Raw genomic sequence first — 18,879 nt, forward strand, 5'->3', positions numbered from 1 at the left:
AATGTCGAATAAAAATGGTGAAAGTATGCATCCTGTCTTGTGCCAGATCTAAAAAATCTTCACATTTCCACGTTCAACATGTTAGCTGCTGCCTTGCTGTATATATATGGTCTTTATCATATTGGTGTATTTCTTCCATACTCAATGTGGTGGTAATTTTATCCTGATAATTTTTGGACATTGAATTTTATCAAATACCTTTTCTCTGTGTATTGAGATATCATGATTTTTGTCTCATTGTGTTGATGGGGTTTATCACACTTACTGAAGACTTTTGCAACTATGGGTGTTGACCTGTACCTTTCTTTCTCGTTGTGTTATTTTCTGGTTTTTATATGAAAGTAATGCTGGCTTCACAGAATGAATTTTGGAAAATTTCGTTCTTTCTTTTGAAATAACTTAGGAAAGACAGATGTTAATTCTTTAAATGTTTGGTCACATTTTTTCATGAAGCCCTCTTGTCCTGGGCTTTTCTTTGATCAGAGATTTTTTTATTGATTCAGTCTCACTGTTTATTATTGGTCCATCGAGATATTCTATTTCCTCATGTTTAAGTCTTGGTAAGGTGTTTGTATCCAAAAATGTGTCTAGATTATTGAATTTGTTGCCTTATACTTAATCATAATAATCTTTAACACTCCTTTGTACTTTTGTGGTGTCAGTTGTCATGTCTCCAAGTTCACTTTTGATTCTGTGTCTTTGAATTTTTTTTCTTGGTTAGTCTACCTAGCAGCTTATCAATTTATCTTTTCAAAGATGTAGCTCTTCTTTTCCCTTTTTTTTGTGTTGCCTTTTTACTATTTATGCCATTTATTTGTACTCTTAACTTTTACTTTTACTTTACTTGAATTCTATTTATTTTCCTTTTTTAAAGATTGATTTATTTGAAAGCCAGAGAGAAAGTTACACAGAGAGGAGAGGCAGAGAGAGAGGGAGGTCTTGCATCTGCTGGTTCACTCCCCAGACAGCCACAATGGCCGGAGTTGCACTGATCGGGAGCCAGGAGTGTCCTCTGGGTCTCCTACACAGGTGCAGGGTACCAAGGACTTTGCTATTGCCTGGGAAAGCAGTAGAAGATGGCCAGAGAGCTGGATGGGAAGTGGAGCAGCCGGGACTCGAACTGGTGCTCATATGGGATGTTAGCACTGCAGGTGGTGGCTTTATGTGCTGCACCACAGCACTGGCCCCTGATTTGGTTTTTCTAATTCCTTGAGGTAAAGGCATAAGTTGTTTGAAATCATTGTGTGATTTTTATTTTTATTTATTTTTGTTTCTTTTGGTGCATTGATTAGCACAGACTTACTTTTAGTGCTACTTTTCCTAAATCCCATAGATTTTGGTGTTTTGTTTCAGTTTTCATTCACTACAAGAAATTTTAAGATTTCGTCCTGAATTTTCTACTTGATCTCTAGGTTGTGCAGGAGCAAGCTGTTTTATCTCTGTATTTTGTGTAGTTTCCAAAGTTGTTCTTGTTCTTGATTTCTATTTTGTTGTGTTGTGTGCATTAAAGATACCTGATAGGATTTCTACCCTCCTAAATTTGCTGAGACATTTTTGAGACCTCACATATAATATGTCTTGGAAAATGTTCCTTACGTTGGGAACAATGCGTATTCTGCAGAAATTAGATGGAAAAGGTCTGTAGCTGTCAGGCCCAGTTGTCACAGGGTACATGTTGACTCTACTTTGGCTTTGTGTTTCCCATATGAGTGATTTGTCCTTATTTGGAAATGGCTGAAAGTGACCTCATATTGGAGCCTGGCTCTTTTATGTATATATGAATGTTAGATTTATGAATTTGGTCTAATATTGGGTTCATGTATATATTTCTTTTGATAGGCAGAGTTAGACAGTGAGAGAGACAGAGAGAAAGGTCTTCTTTCCGTTGGTTCATCTCCCAAATGTCTGCTATGGCTGGCGCGCTATGCCAATCCGAAGCCAGGAACCAGGTGCTTCCTCCTGGTCTCCCATGTGGGTGCAGGGTCTAAGGACCTGGGCCATCCTCCACTGCACTCCTGGGCCACAACAGAGAGCTGGACTGGAAGAGGAGCAACCGGGACTAGAACCCGGGGTGCTGGTGTTGCAGGCGGAGGATTAGCCAAGTGAGTTGGGGGTGCCAGCCGGGTGCATGTGTATTTTCAATTGCTATTTCCTCTTTGAGTCAAACCCTTTCTTATTTATATAATGACCTTCTTGCTTTCTATTGTTTTTGATTTAAAATGTATGTAATCTGACATTAGTATTTGTTTTGGGTTTCAATTGCATGGAGTATCTTGTTCTATCCTTTCACTTTCACTCTAGGTGTCCTTAGAAGTGAAGTGAGATTTTTATAAGCAGCATATAGTTGGGTCCTGTCTTTAAAATCCATTTGGTCATTCCCTGGATTTGAACCGGAGGACCCAGATGCTTCATCTGAGTATTTGGAAATTTCAGTTCCTAAATTGTTTACTTTTTAGATGAGGTCATGGTTCCCTTGGTGTTCTTGGTACTTGTTGGTGTATGACATTGTCTGCACATTGGTGGATTAATTTTGGCCATCTGGCCTTGCCTGTGACTGTCCTTCTAGAAATACTAAGTAGTCTGTTTATTTTCTTAGTCTATGGATTCTTATAGTATGTCAACACTAGACAGCATCCTATCTCAGTATTTGTCCCAGGTCTACTATTGACATATTTTTTACCACAATATTCCCCTCATTTTTTTCCCTAAGTCTTCAGTTGAAGTGTTCAGTATGAACTGGTGAAGTGCCTACAATGGGTCAGTCCATCCCTACAAGCCTCTTCTTGGGTCTGTGGTAGGTTATCACTCCGTGTCCTGTATCCAACAATGCCACGATGCTGGATCTGGAATCCAGAGCTCATCAAGACCAGAGAAGCCTGGGATAGGAATAAAGCCAATGGTGCAACTTTCTTTCTGCTTCTGAGGTGACTGACTGCCCAGTACTGCTCCTGTAAGCCTCTGGTGCTGCTGGCTGGGGTATTGGACTGCTCAGCCTGGCCCCTGGAACTCTGATGGGCGATGATGAAGGCCCAAAGGCTCTGTCTACAGGCACTGGCCTGGGGTCAGGGACCATTAGCCTCTGCATCATCTTCGATTTTATCAGCCTGACACTCAGACCTCAAATAGTCTTGTGATTTCTTATTGTCTGCCTAAGGCTGTATGAAGGGTTGAAGCTACCTAGGCAGGGCCTATGTGGGTCACACCTAGGTGTCAGTCACCAGGCCCTGTGAAATCTTGGGTTTACCCCAGGCCTGTGAGAGGCTGATGGTGATCCACACCAAATCAAGTGTGTATCACTGGGGTACATGTCTCTACCTGATACTGGAGCAGATTCAGAGATTGTCCACAAACACAGGCCTAGGAATGGAAACTGTTAGGTTCTGCCCAGCGTCGTGCATTACCAACCCAGCCCTGATAGGTTCTGCCCAGCGTCGCGCATTACCGACCCAGCCCTGATTTCCAAGCTGCAGTTTTGTGGCTCCTTGCTGTCTGTCTGGGGCGGAGGAGTGTTATAAAGGCTACCTCCTAGCTATCCAGATTGGCCTTAAGTTGATGATACCTGCGCCAATCTGAAGTCAGGAGCCTGGAGCTTCTTCTGGGTCTCCCATATGGGTTCAGGGACTCAGGGACTTGGGCCATCTTCTACTGCTTTCCCAGGCCATAGTGGATAGCTGGAAAAGAAGTGTAGCAGCTGGGACTCAAACCAGCACCCACATGGGATGCCGGCACTGCAGGTGGTAGACTTACCCACTACACCAGTGCCAGCCCCCATTTTTTTTTTTAATTTTTGTGCAGGAAGTAATTGGCTACTACAATAGATATGATACTTAACAAAATGACAGTGCTCTTCACAGCAATAGTTATGGACTAATAAAGAACTTCAAAACAAGTATTATACTCCGTGGTTTTATTTTATTTCAAATTAGACATAAAACTTTGCCTCAAATTGGCCTTTTGGGGCCAGCATTGTGCATGGTGAGTTAAGCCTGTGCCTGCAATGCTGGCATCCCATATGAGTGCTGATTGGAATCCCAGCTGCTCCAATTCTGATGAGGCTATCTGCTAATTGCCTGGGAAAGCAGTGGAAGATGGCTTAAATGCCTGGGCAACTGCTAACCACATGGGAGACCCAGATGAAGTTCCTGGTTCCTGGTATTAGCTATTGCAGCCACATGGGCAGTGAACCAGCAGGCAGAAGATCTCTGTCTTTGCCTCTCCCTCTCTCTTTAGTTCTGCCTTTCAAATAAGTAACTACATCTTTAAACAAATTGGCCTTTTGAATCATTCCCTTATCCACCCCTATCTTTGATAGGGAATCTGGTTCTGGATGATGGTATAGTCATAATGTGGTTCTTTATCCTAGGAAGATTTTTATATTATTTCCATTTTTATTTGTATTTGTTGGGAAAAAAGCAGGAACTGTCTTTGAATTTTATTTTTCAAAGATTTTTGTAAAGTCCAGGGAACCAGTAGAGTATAAAGTGATTACTCCTTAAATGAAAATGTGTTTTGGACTACTTTTATCTCTAGGTACGGTGATTTGTGAAGAGTTCCATTTGGGTTCTTTTCTATTTGGAGAAGAGGGCTTCATTTGGAAGGTTGGGCTGTGGGAACAACCTCTTGTCCATAGTTCATTTTAGTGGGCTCTTTGATAAGTGCTTATCTAGACCAGCCTTTCCACTTGGTTGGCTTCTGTGTCTTCCCTTATCTGGACTTTGATTGGGTCTGGTACCTGAATTGACTCTGTTCTGTCTGGTTTCATGTCGGCTCCTGTGACTGTTTGTGTTGGCAACAGGGACTCGCTTCTTCGTGGAGTCCTTGTATCTTCTGATGAAAATGCTAGATCTCCTTTGTTCAGCTGCCCTTCAGTTAACCTTCAATTCGGTCCAACAAATGTGCTAGTGGCAATTAAGTCATTTTGTAGCAGGAACAAGTTATTCTTTATGAAAATCAACTCTAGTATTGAAATAAGTGAGATACAGCTATAACCAGTCTAATCTCCATATTTTCTGACATCTTTTGAATGGAATGAATTTAGCTTAGTATTTGACAAATAAAATGAAGCTTTCAGATAACTCTAGTTGCTCCCGGGAATTATAATTCCTCTACCAGATATCTGTTTTTAAACAGCTGTTTTAATTCTGCAACTAGAATCTCTTTATAAAAACTTCTATATCTACCTATATACCTACCTATCAAAATTTGACATAATTTGAACTTCAATCCCATTTCCAACAGCTTGTTTGAAACTGCAAAATAGATCATTTAGTCAGTCTCCTACATAAAGTGACTTAGTTTTACTTGGATTTGAGGTCCAATTATGTCACCTAGTGGATAGTTGACCTTGGGCAAGCCACTTCATTCTTTTCCATCCTTATTTCAAAGAATGATGAAAAATGATCCTTATTTCAAAGGCGTTGGAAAGACACAAATCAAATAATACATAGGGAAGCAGTTTATAAACAGAAACACTATGTGAGTATTATGACTTTAGAGCAGGTTATAGGACTTAGAGCTTTATGTCCTTAAGTACCTCCTAACAACCACGGCAAGGGTGCACCTGGGAAAAAAACTGGCCTTGGTGAATTCCTCAGTCCTTTTAAGCCCTTCTAGTGGTCCAGGCTTTATTTAGAGACCACACTGATCAGCTGGTGAGATTTTAAACAAGAGTGACCTAACTGGACCTGTGCATTTGAAAGGTCATTGAGGCTGCTGTCCGAGAATGGAATGGTAGTAGGTGGGAATGGCAGCAGATGGAGAGGGGAGATTGCCTAGGAGGCTGTAACTGATCACTCCAGGACGTTTTGAATTCAGAAGGAGTAGCAAAAACCCGTGTGAGCATTGCAAAACTTTGAGGGAGTGAATCGACTGGATGAAGAACAGTTAAATGGATGAAGAAGAGTTAAACGTGGTTTTGGCTTGATCAGCAAGCAGGGATTTCGTAGCTTTTTCCTGTGAAGGAAGAAAGGAGGGTTATAATTAGCAGGATTTTGTGACTTTCTACCGAGATGGAAACTTGGGAGGGCTTCAGCTGGCAGGATTTTGCTGCTTTTCCTAGGAATAGAGCACCCCGAGAAGGAACACGTTTGTGGGGGCAGTTAGTGGCTCATTTTTGTACGAGTGGCAGTGGAGACATTGATGTGGATGAATGTCCTCTTAATTGCATATGCTGTTTGGCAACCTGGGAGGACACTGATGTAGTGACAGTAATTGAGTCCTTGGGAATGAGAGGTTGTTTAGGACAGAGTGTGTAGGTGGGGGAGAGGTTGAGATTTTCAACGTTTAAGCAATGGATATATCCTTTGCCCATCCTGTCTGAAAGAGCAGCAGTTAAGAACGCTAAGAAAGCGTGGCACTGCTTTTATCTAGGAAGGAGAGTTCCACACTACAGAATGTACTCAGCAGTGTTAAATGGCGCAGAGACATCAAATTAGAAAAGAGCTGCACAGTGTCTATTGGGTTTGCTGAAATGGAAGTCGTTCGTCACAGTTAGAGCTTGTATTAGTGAACGGATGGTGGAAACCTGGATTTAAGTGGATTGAGAAGTCACTTGGAGATGATGAGGCACAGAAAAAAGTGCACAGCTCTTTCAAAGAACTGTGGCTGCCATGTAGTATGCTTAACTGTTGAATAAGTGAAGGTAGATGAGAGAGAAGGTCATACTGAGGGAGACATAGACAATGTTATTTTAAAGATAACAGATTTCTGAGGGTACTGAAGTTTTCCTTGAGTGATAGCATGAGAGAAAATGGAGTTACAGGAAAAGGAGAGGCATAAACAGTGGAGAGAGGCCTCGAGGAGGCAGGTGGGATGGATTTAGAGCATTGAGGGGGAGGCATTGGTATTAGGAAGTTGACACTTTTTGGTGACTGGGAGAAAGGTGTGGATAGACATGCGAGGAATTGTGAGAATTTTCCCCTCCAGCTTATATTTCTCTATATAATTTGATTAATGAGAATTTTACCACACATGCACACATTTCTAACAGCTTACAAAATAGAAAAATCTGACAAGGAGAACAAATTTTCCTAAAGAGCTGTGAGGTAGACACTAAGTAAATATTTAAATACAGAGCAACTTAACATTAGAGGACTGCTTTTCTCCTTGTTTCTTAATTATGGGAATATGTGTTAAGATTCAAGGGAATGACCTAACTGCATAGATTGGAAAGATTTGAGGTGAGGTCTGCTAAGCTGTAAGCAGAGAGAATACATAGTATTTGTGTTTCTGTGTCTGGTTCTACTCAAGATATCCAGTTCCATTCATTCTGCTGTAAATGCCAAGATTTCATTCCTTTTAATGATTTAATACTTCATGTGTTTACATAATAAACTCTGTATGTATTCATCTGTTGATGGACACCAGGATTGATTTTTTTTTTAAAGATTAATTTACTTATCTGAAAGAGTTGCAGAGAGAGGCCATCCATCTTCTGGTTCACTCCCCACCTGAATGCAATGGCTGGAGCTGTGCCAATCCAAAGCCAGGAGCTTCTTCCAGGTCTCCCACACGGGTGTAGGGACTCAAGGACTTGGGCCATCTTCTGCTTTCCCAGGTGTGTTAGCAGTGGGTTGAGAGAGCTGGATCAGAAGTGGAGCAGCTGGGACTTGAACTGGTGCCCATATGAATGCTGGCACTGCAGGCAGTGGCTGTACCACTATGCCACAGGGCTGGTGCCCCTAGGGTTGATTCTTTATCTTGGCTGTGGTGAACAGTGCTATAGTGAACATGGGAGTGCAGGAATTTCATCCCTACACTGATTGCATTTCCTTCACCTATGTACCCAGAAAAAGCATAGCTAGGCCTTTTGATCTATTTTTAATTTTTAAAATATTTTTTAAATTTATTAAACCTTATTTGAAAGGTAGACTTATGGAGAGAGATCTTCTGTCTACTGGTTCACCCCCAAATGGCCACAATGGCCAGGGTTGTGCCAGGTTGAAGCCAGGAGTTTCCTCTGGGTCTCCCATGTAGGTGCAAAGACCCAGGGACTTGGGACATCTTCTGCTGCTTTCCCAGGTGTGTTAGCAGTGGGCTGAGTCAGAAGTGGAGCAGCAAGGACTCGAACCTGTGTCCATATGGGATGCCAGCACCTCAGGCTGAGGCTTAACATGTTTTGCCATAGCACTGGCCACAGATCTATCTTTTGACAACCTCCACACTGTCCTCCGTAATGGCTGTGCTGATCTGCATTCCCACCAACGGTGCATGTGTTCCTTTGTCTTCAGATCCTTACCAGCATTGGTTATTTTTGCTCTTTTGATAATAGTCATTCTAGCAGGAATGAAGTGATTCCTCATTGTAGTTCAGATTTCCATTTCCAGGATGACTACGGAAGGTGAACATTTTTTCCTGTACTTGGTGGCCATTTCGGTTTCCTCTTTTGAGAAATGTGTATTCAGATCCTTTGTCCATTTCTCAACTGGGTTGTGTTGTGTTGAGTGTGCTTTTATTTCTAAATATTCCAGATATTAATCCTTTGTCACAGAATAGGCTGAAAATAGTTCCTGCAGTTCTATTGATTGTTCACTCTGTTTCCTTTATGGGGCAGAAGTTTGTTCGTTTGATATAATTGATTCTGTTTGTCTATATTTGCTTTTGTTGCTTGTGCTTTTAGGGTCTTATTCACAAAACTGTTGCTTATGTCAACATCTTGAAGTGTTTCCCCTAAGTTTTATTAGGACAGTTTCATGGCTTAAGGTTCTACCTTTTGTCTCTTAGGTCCGTTTTGAGTAGATTTTTGTATAGGGTGGGAAGGAGAGGGGAGGGTCAGGTTTAGAACTTTTTGCACATGAATAGTCAGTTTTTCCAGTACAGCTTGTTAGAGGCTGTCCCTTCTCTAGGGTGTTTTTAGGCTTCGTCAAAGATAAGTGTTGTAAATATATAGATTTGGTTTTGTGACATCTATTCTGTTTGGTCCATTTGTCTAGAATCTTAAATTATGTGTATTCTTCAATCTGAATTTAAAATAGCGGTTATTGGAGAGTGATCATGGCGGGATGTCGTGTTTTAGAGCACAGTGGGGGAACTGTAGCTCCTGATGTATTATAGTCTATATAAAGACCGCAATGGAAAAGCCAGTAAGCTCCATACACAAAGAAGGTTTGGAAATGGAAAGGCTGATTGCGTAGATTGGTGGATCTGTTTTTTGTACATGTATTGAAATGTTAAATTATTCTTAAAAATACTAGAAGTGTTACATGTTAATCCAAAATTCAAAAATAAGAAAGGGGTAACTGGCATTGTGGCACAACAGTTAAGCTACCACCTGCAGTGCCAGCATCCCAGTTAGGTGCCAGTTCAAGTCTCACCTGCTCCCCTTCTGATCCAGCTCCCTGCTAATGTGACTGGGAAAGCAGCAGAAAATGGCCCAAGTGCTTGGGCTCCTGTACCCACTTGGGAGACCCAGAAGAAAATCCTGGCTCCTGGCTTTGGCCTGGCACAGCCCCATTGGAGCTGTCTAGGGAGTGAATCAGCAGATGGAAGATGGTTCATACTCTTTCTACCACCTCCCCCAACCCTGCCTTTCAAATAAATAAAACAAATCTTTAAAAAATAAAGAAACAAGAGGTTGGCGCTATGGTGTAACTGGTAAAGACACTGCCTGCAGTGCCGGCATCCCACATGGGTGTGACTTCCAGTCACGGCTGATCCACTTCCGATCCAACTCTCTACTATGGCCTGGGAAAGCAGTAGAAGATGGCCCAAGTCCTTGGGCCTCTGCACCCACATGGGAGATCTGGAGGAAGCTCCTGGTTTTGGATCGACTCAGCTCTGGGCATTGTGGCCATTTGGGGAGCGAAGCAGCAGATGGAAGACCCGTTTGTCTCTGCCTCTTCCTTTGTGTAACTCTGCCTTTCACATAAATACATCTGGAAAAATTAACAAAAAACCCACAAGTTTTAATAATAGAATATGGCATAGGTAGAATTTTAAGTGACTTTTCATAACTTCTTTGTTCTCTTGAGACCATTATGGTGCTAAGTTGAAAGGTTCTTTTCCTTTGAAAATATTGTGTCAAAAGTGACTTTTGTACTCTTCACTAGAGTATTTACTATTACATTTTTGAAAGATCATAGGTTTTTGTAGCTGATCTTGGCCTTGATACATCATGGGCACAGAATTGCAAGAGAATTATTTGTTTTGTTCCCTCAAGATAGAATCTTGTCCTTGGAGAACTTTACTATAAAAATAAACTTAGTGTCCAACATATGATTTTAAAGATTCTACTTCTCCCAGTTTTTATTTTCTTAGAAATAAATATTTCTGTACTCCTCCCAAGAATTCCAAAGTGACTCGTTTTTTTTTATACCTTTCTAACATTAGATTTTCTCATAACTTTCCATAAAGGATACATGAATTCATTCCCTAAGATGAAGAATTCACAGATCTCTCTTTGGAAAGATAATCTGATGGTTGGTATTATGTGTCAAGTGGCTGAGCTGTGGTTTGCCCAGACTTGAGGCTAGATGGTATTCTGAGTGTATCTGTGAGGGCACTTCTGGATGAAGTACATTTCGGTCAGTCACTGAGTCAAGTAGTTACTCTCTCCAGTGTAGGTGAGCCTAATTCAGTTAATTCAGGACCTGAACAGAATAAACACCCCAGTACAAGGGATCCCATCGGCCTGATTGGAGCCGGGACAGCCGTCTTTTTCCTTTGAACTTGAGCCAAAGTGGGCTCTTGCCAGCTCTCGATCCTGCTGGCTTTGCTGGTTCTGCATCCTGTCAGCTGTAGATCTTGTGACTTTTCAGCCTCCATGATCAGACTCCCATGAGACAATTCTTTAGAGCAAGTGTCTGTCTGCTTACCTCTAGATGTTTCTGTACTACGTCCTGTTGATTCTGTTTCTCGTGAGAACCCTCACTCATTCAAATGCCAAGTGAATATAAAGTAGTCTTATATATCATTCTTGGAATAGAGGGCAGGGAAAGATAGGTATCCGTGGAAACAGCCTGAATATTGACACAGTTTCGTATCTCGCAGAACTAGTTTTTAGCATATGTCTTGAGTGGTCTGCATTGAATGGGTCTATGTGGTAGATGCTCACATTTTAAACTTGAACTCTGATTTATTCATTTGATAAAGTAGAGCTATTTCTGTTCTGAAGACTTACTATCCTACTGATCTGTTCAGTGTGCCTCATTGTAAGTGATTGCTTGAGATAAGTAACTGGAAAATTACTGTGGTAAGACTACATTTTATCTTCCCCAATCTATCAATTATCTGTGCTCTGCCAAAGAGCCATACCAAACATGAAATCCAATATTTGGTTTAAAGCACTTCATTTCTTTTTGACTTGAATGTTCATTCATGAGGCTGTAGTGTCTTCCCTAAACTTTTGTGATATTAATACTTGCAATGGAGGCCTTGAAAAATAACCCATTTGTTGGGTATCAAAAGAATTTAGTTGGTTAGGTAGTCTGACAAGGCAGAGATCCAGGATCAATTCTAATATTGTCTTTCTCAGACTAACAATGCTTCTTGTATAAGGCTATCAACCAGTTGAGTCTCCTTTTTCTTGAACTATTCTGAACATTTCACCTTGTATGGATTCTTTCAGGCCAGGTGATGTATTAGTATATTGGTGGAGCAGGTTAACTAATGAGCTCTCAAGCAGGAATTTAAATGAGATCATGGCACTTTAGAGAACGTTTCACTTTTGTTTTTGTTTCTGCAGTAAGATATATCCATTTGTTACTTAAGGAAGAAAAAAGTGGTGCGAACATACAGAATGTTTCCAGAATTTTAAACAAAATACCATTAGACTTCTTCAGTTGTGCTGGCTTTTGTTATTTTAAATGTTAATACTTCTATGGTTGCCAAATGATGACTCTTAGGCACTTGTACACAAAGGGTGAGTAGGGCTCTAGGTGTTAGGGACTGTTGTGTTCCCTTCAGGTTCGTGTTGAAGCTCCAATCCCCAGTGTGACTCTTGGGAAGTGGGTTTCTTTAAAGAGGCAGTTAAGGTTAAATGAATCATAAGGGTGGGGTACTAATCCCTTATGACTGATGTCACTGTAATAGAAAAAACTCTGTGCCATGGACACACACAGGAAAGAAAACATGAGGGAACCGTCTAAAGGGGGCCATCTGTTAGCCAAGTGGAGAGGTCTTGGGAGAAACCCAAATATGCACCTTGATCTTGGACTTCTAGAAACCTCTGTAACTGTTAGACTGGTAACATAAACTATTTTCTATTTACTTTGTTATGGCACCCTGAGAGTATAACACTGGGTAATATTTTTATTTTTAAAATATTAATTTAGAAGATGTGCTCATGTACATATACACAAGGAGGAAGGGAGGGAGAAGGATAGAGAGATCAAGATCAAGTGTGTTGGTTCATGCCCTAAATGCCCACAACAGCCTGGGCTGGCTCAGACCAAAGCTAGGAGTTGAGGATTTAATCCAAGTCTCCCACATGGGAGGCAGGGACCTGACTACTTGAGCCATCACTTGCTGCCTGCTAGGATGCACATTAGCTAGAAGTTGGAACTGGGAGTTGAGCTAGAACTTGAACCTAGGTTCTCAGATACAGGAAGTAGGCAACCCAAGCATTTTTTTTTAACCTCTGTGCCAAACGCCTGCCCCAGAAAATGTTTTTAATCAAACACTTTTTCAGGTGAAATGCAGTGTTCCTGACTAATCCCATGTCAGGAGATGCCTGATGCCATGTGTTTAATATTGGTTGCTACATCATCCGTCATGCTACCATGCATGCTGGTTTCCCAAGACACTCTAGAGGATGTCCCTGTGCTGCCTTGATAATGATCACAAATGTAAAGCTCACCCAGAGTGTGTATGTGAAAAGGTGAAGCATACATAATTGACTTTCTGGACATGCTAAATTTATCTTCTAAGTCTTAGAGTGAACATAGAACAACACATTTTCCAACCACATCTTGAATCCTTTACATAACATGCTAAGATTGCAGTGACTGCTGTCTCTCTCGGCAGTGACCTCACTCCTGTTTCCCACCAGTGAGAGAATAGCTGGGGCACTGGAAAGAGTGGTGTCAGGTGTAAGGGACATCTGTGCCGCATCCTCATGACTTCAGACCTGCCTGGGGGGAGCACGATGCCACCATGATTGGCATCCAGACAGGACATTGAGGGAAGGGCCTGATAGTGTTAGGGAGCAGCAGTCTCAAAGACCCCACTGGAGATGGGTGCCATCATGTAGGCTGAGGAGGGGGGTAAGCTGTCTATCCTGTTGCCATGCAGGTGTCTGTAGCACAGAGGGTACAAAAGGCCTGCTGTTATCATCACCCTTGGAGCTATAGACTGAAGTGGTGATGTGATTGGAACCACAGACTAGCAGAAGTGGATGCCCAGGAGCACTTGTGACTTGAGCCAGGATTGACATGGGCTCTATGTCAATTGTCTTTTGTGAGACCTGAGTAAATCCAGCAAATGTACTATGATGGCCGATGGGAACAGTCTTAAGAGTGCAGCTGTTGATGGGGATGTAGGAAGACCTCCGCAGGAGGAAGTTCCAGTGGTCCTCAGCTGTGCCCTTGGTTGACTCCATGCCAGAGGGGGCCAGACTCCCAAAGGAGTTTCTCTAGGACGTTCATTCTACTTCATTAATCATCATGTCTCTGCAGTCCAGAATAGGAATTGTAGTGTGGTACATCCTCAGTAAATCGTCTTCAATGTCTTCAATGTGCTGCTTCTCCGTTGTGTTCTGTGAACACATAGTCCTTTGAGATACACTCTGTAAGGGTTCTACACATAAATGTTCAGTGTTACATTGTTTCCCTGTATGACTGTTGACAATTAACTAACATTTTAAGTGTTAGAGACGCTCTGCAAAAAAGAATGTGATACAATTATGCTTAAGCTGGAATTTCATGTGCATTGTGCTAAAACACCCTGTAAAATGAAAACTGTGGTCCATGCAAGGTGTGTTGTGAAGCTGGGCATCAATGAATTAGGCATAAAAATCTTGCTACATTTGATCTTAGGTGAATTCTGAAGGAATTCTACAATCTTTTTTTAAAGATTTATTTATTATACTTGAAAGTCAGAGTTACATAGAGAGGAGAGGCAAAGAGAGATCTTCATCCACTGCTTCACTCCCCAATTGACAGCAACAGCTAGAGCTGCGCCCATCCAAAGCCAGGAGCCAGGAGTTTATTCCGGTCTCCCATGTAGGTGGAGGGGCCCAAGGGCTTTCCCAGGCCATAGAAGAGAGCTGGATAGGAAGTGGAGCAGCTGGGACTGGAACTGGTGCCCATATGGGATGCCGGCACTGCAGGTGGTGGCTTTACTTGCTATGCCACAGCGCTGGCCCTAGGAAGTCTATATTCTTAAGAACTCTGTTCTGCTATTTAGGGTCTGATCGCTACCACTTCATCTTAAAATACTATCAGCAGACAATATTTTGTTAGTCCCACATGTCTCCTGAAACTGGCAAATAATGACCTGCTCAGAGCCTTTGCACAAACCTCCCACTTTCTGACTGCTTTTTGCTAAACGCATTGTGTGTCCAACACCTTGTTTTCTTAATAGAATTTATCACTGTTGGTGGCCTTGTTTGATATTTGCTCCTTCATCAAACTCCATGACAACATTGGTCATACGTATCTTCCCCCACGTTTTTACACAGCTCTGAGTCGGTATCAGGAGACTGAATATCTTTTGAATGGAGATATATTGTGTGTTTATGTAGTAGCACTTTAGGTGGTAATATGTATGAAGTTATGGATCATACCAAAATATAGTGCAGTGAATAGTGTTCAGCTACATAAAGTAAACTAGGTGTTTGGTTAATTGAATACAGTATTATTCTTTATCATTTATTAGAATAGTCAGGCTGACAGAACTTTAGAAAACAAGGTTTATAGTTCCTCCTTGGAGTTATTTTAGTTCTGCTGGGAAAATGTTAAGAGAAAAGTGAAGCAGAATGAAGTATTTGCCTCACCTTTCTGGTTTAGTTTAATAGAATGAAATTTTGTCACTAGAATAGAATTTTATAAACCCATATTCTTAAGAGCCTTTTTATACTATTTCTATAATCAGAAAGTCCTATATTAAGTTGAATGTTCAGGAAGTTGAAAGGAATTCAGAACAGTGAGTTTTATTATTTTATCAAATATTTGCTGAACGTACCAGGAATTTTATAGAGTGCTCGGTAGATTGGATATCAGAACTACAAAGAAGCACAGTTTATTTTTCATTATCAACAGTGATAACAATAAAAACACAGAAGTATTGAGAAACACTGGAACTGTAACAATTTTTCTCAAATATGAGCACAAAGAATCTGTCTCTAATGGAGATAAGGAAGGAACAATAAGTTAGTCCCATTGAGAAGGAAGAAGACTTGGGCCAAGTGGAACTGTGACTCCGTTCTGAGCAGCAGTGCTTATGGCTACAACTGAAATAGCCCTACTTCTGCCGATCTATGCTTTAAAAAAAATTTTTTTTAACTGTACCGGTGACTTCTATTTCCTTTTCATTCCAGTCTCATTGGCTTGTTTCTTTAGGAAATATTTTAGCCTAAAACTTTAGGCAAGGTAGAAAACTCAGTGGCTTTTATTCAAGATTTATTTCTTGAAAAATAAAAAAATCAATGTAATATTCTGGGGTAGTCTTCTGAGGCAGCTGAGTGTAGGGATTTGGGGGATGCTGTGTCATGTGCATGAAAGCAATCATTGCAGATGAGTGGACCTTCATAACAATATGTAAAGCAATGTCAGAGACTCAGGATGACTGAATTATGAAGGGGTTGTGGAAAAATAAGCATGCAAGTGAGGCTACAGACCATCTAGGGGCCGGTGCTGTGACTTAGTAGGCAAAGCATCCACCTGCTGCCCCAGTATCCCATATAGGTTTCTGTGCCGGCTGCTGCTCTTCCAATCTAGCTCTCTGCTGGTGGCCAGGGAAGGCAGTGGAGGATGGTCCAAGTACTTGGGCCCCAGTGCCCACATGTGAGACCTGGGGTAAGGTCTTGGCTCTTGGCTTCAGCCTGGCCCAGCTCCAGCTGTTGCAGCAATTTGGGGAGTGAACCAGCAGATGGAAGACATCTCTCTTCATCTCCCTCACTCTCTCAATTTTAAAACTCTACTCTCCAATTGCTGATTTTTAAGAGTTCCTAGATTTTTTTTTGAACTTCTGGTCATTCTGAATTCTCTGAATGCTCTAAGAAGAAAAAAACAACCATGACCTTTTTTTCCAGAGACAGACACACGAAGGAGAGAAATCTTCCATCCACTGGTTCACTCCCGACATGCCCAAAATGTCTAGAGCTGGACCGATTTGATACCAGGGGCTTTTTCCAGATCTCCCACTTGGGTGTAGAGGCCCAAGCATTTGAGCCATCTTCTGCTTTCCCAGGCCCATTAGCAGGGAGCTGGATCAGAGGTGTATCAGCCAGGTCTTGAACCAGTGCCTATATGGGATGCTGGCACTGCAGATGGAGGCTTTACTTGCTATGCCACCTCACCGGCCCCTAATCTCATTTTCTGTGAACTTTTTGAAGTATGCTTGGTATGTCCAGAGTTGGCACTGATTTCTTGGTGGCCAGCATAGCTTTGATGATGCAAAATGAAGGGAAATGGGCATCAAAAGCTCTGGAAATATTTTGTCTTGATCTGGATGATTGCAGGTGTATCCACTTGAGAGTAAACAAGTCATAGTTAATGATTTCAGAACTCTTTACGTGTTTTATATTTCTACATACAATAAGGAAAGAATTTCTCTTAGAAAAGACACCAACTGGATTTAAAGAGGCAGATGCATTGATGATGGCTGTCTCCTGTTCAGCAGCTACAGGATGGCACAAGGGTTATGAACAATCGGACTTCCTTGCTCTCCAATGTCCTCCATGCGCTGTGTTTTTCTACATGTTTTCTACAAAAAGCTTTGATGTTTGCCATAGAAGCAGGCTTGTGAGATATCCATGATGTTGTGATGAGGTTACTTAGATGAAGGTCTTTGCCTCCTGGTTAGTGTTGGACATGGTGGGATTGAGGCCCTGATGCGGGTGAGCTATGCCTTCAACTTGGTGGCAGGGAAGAAGCAGGTGAGTCCAAGCTCAACAAATGAGGGAAATCGGTAACTTTGATAATCTCTTTACTACGACTCTAATGTGAACTGGTTGTTCATTAATTCTGCTTTCTTACAATGTGATTACTTTGAAGGAGTTCAATAAGTTTATATTTGAAAGTTTAGTGGATCCCAAAGAATAAAATCCGATAATTAAGACACATTTTGGGATGCACTGATGTGTTTCTGTGTGTAAATAGACTAGAGTGACCTTTGCCTTTATGGACCAAAATTAAGAGTTAAAGTTTCCTTTCTTGTAGAAAGAATTGACATACCAGACATAACTCACTGGGTTATTAATTTGTTGGAAAACCAGGCATTAAAAGATCATCTGCAAGGATCCAAGACACAGCGAATACACTGGCACTGTTTCATGAATCTATGCCTAGAAAGAGCAAGCTTAGGGCTGGCCAGTTCGTGCGTGGCACTGTAATGAGGGCACTGGGAGGGACATGTTTTATGCTCATACTTACATGATTTAAGACGAATATCATTGGGGTAAAGGATACTCAATTCTTGTCTATTTAAATGCTTTAGGAGTTGGTTTTGAAAAATTCTTTCTTTGGATCTGAAAGGTATGTCTAATTGCCTTCAAGTGCAATATCTGATAATCATTAAGTGCCAGCTAATAGGCTTAAAAGCAGTGTTGGAGAGGATTTCTTTGTTTTATTTTTGTAACCCTACCTCTAAAAGCTCCAGAGGGAGAAGAAAGCAGATCTTTTCTGTCTTGAAAAGGATTTCAAGATAGCAATCATTGGGTTTTTCTAGCTGGCAGTGGGTGTATTCCTGTTGCCAGTGCATTTTATTGAAGGGTGATGGGGAAAAAGTATCTTGCCATATACACACAGGCAAATATTACACCACAGGGCTTTTATTAATTGGCATTTAGACCATATACTCTGCTTAATCAAATGCATTGTCCTTGTGAAAATTGCTTTATCCAATAAAACCCAGAGAAGCCTTGTTTCATTTAGTTTCTCTTGAGAATTTAGTCTATGCTCTCAAGCTAATACTAACATAATCAGTAATATTAACATCTAATGTGTTGAACATATTTTCATTTTCTTGTTTGTATTCTTGAAATATAGAAAACACTGGAGGCTTTGGACATTGTCAGTGTTTCTACTTAGTTGAATAGTTTTATAGGCTTTAAGAATGTTAACATCTGTAACTTTGAAGTTTAAATTAGTCTCTTGTTTTCTTTAACCCTTTACCTGCTTAATCAAAAAGATAATTCTGAACAAAATTCAAAATAAAAGCAGGATTTTTACTTTAATTCTCATTCAGGGGCATCAAATGTGACTTAGGTTTTGAGATGACACAGGTACAGAACCTTGGGGATGCAGTCTCTACGAGTTCTGGATTATCTGGAAGTGTTTTCTGATCTGAAACAATTTATGTGTTGATAACTCAGCTTCCAAAGAGGGCACTGGTAGTCCATGACATGACTTGCTATGGCAAAATACTAACTTAAATGATCACCTGTATACAACTGCCATCAAGTGCTTGTAGAAGGCAAAGCTTTGAGTGGTCAAATGTTTGCTGCCACTGAAATTTTAGTTAAAATGCAGACTATATGTTGGTGATATTAGGATAGTGATTAACTTGTTTGGGATGCCTGCATCCCACAATAGAATGCCTAGGTTTAAGTCTTCACTGCTTCTCATTCCAGCTTCCTGCTAATGTACGTGTCAAAGGCAGCAGGTGATGGCTCAAGTGCTTGGGCCCCTGCCACCCACCTGGGAGACCCCAATGGAGTATCTTTTGGATGGAAATCATCTTAACATTCCTCAAAGAGAACTGATACTATTTACAGAAGGAAAA

General features: G+C 41.2%; 1 protein-coding gene across 1 annotated transcript in view; it reads left to right on the forward strand.

Moving 5' to 3' along the window:
* The window catches only part of LOC149121848 (uncharacterized), a 542,783-nt gene that overhangs the window by 76,614 nt on the left and 447,290 nt on the right, over window positions 1–18,879 (forward strand). The window lies entirely within an intron of this gene.

Source organism: Oryctolagus cuniculus, chromosome 16 (assembly GCF_051225735.1).
Source record: "Oryctolagus cuniculus isolate XC-2025 breed Fujian yellow rabbit chromosome 16, ASM5122573v1, whole genome shotgun sequence".
Taxonomy (NCBI): domain Eukaryota; kingdom Metazoa; phylum Chordata; class Mammalia; order Lagomorpha; family Leporidae; genus Oryctolagus; species Oryctolagus cuniculus.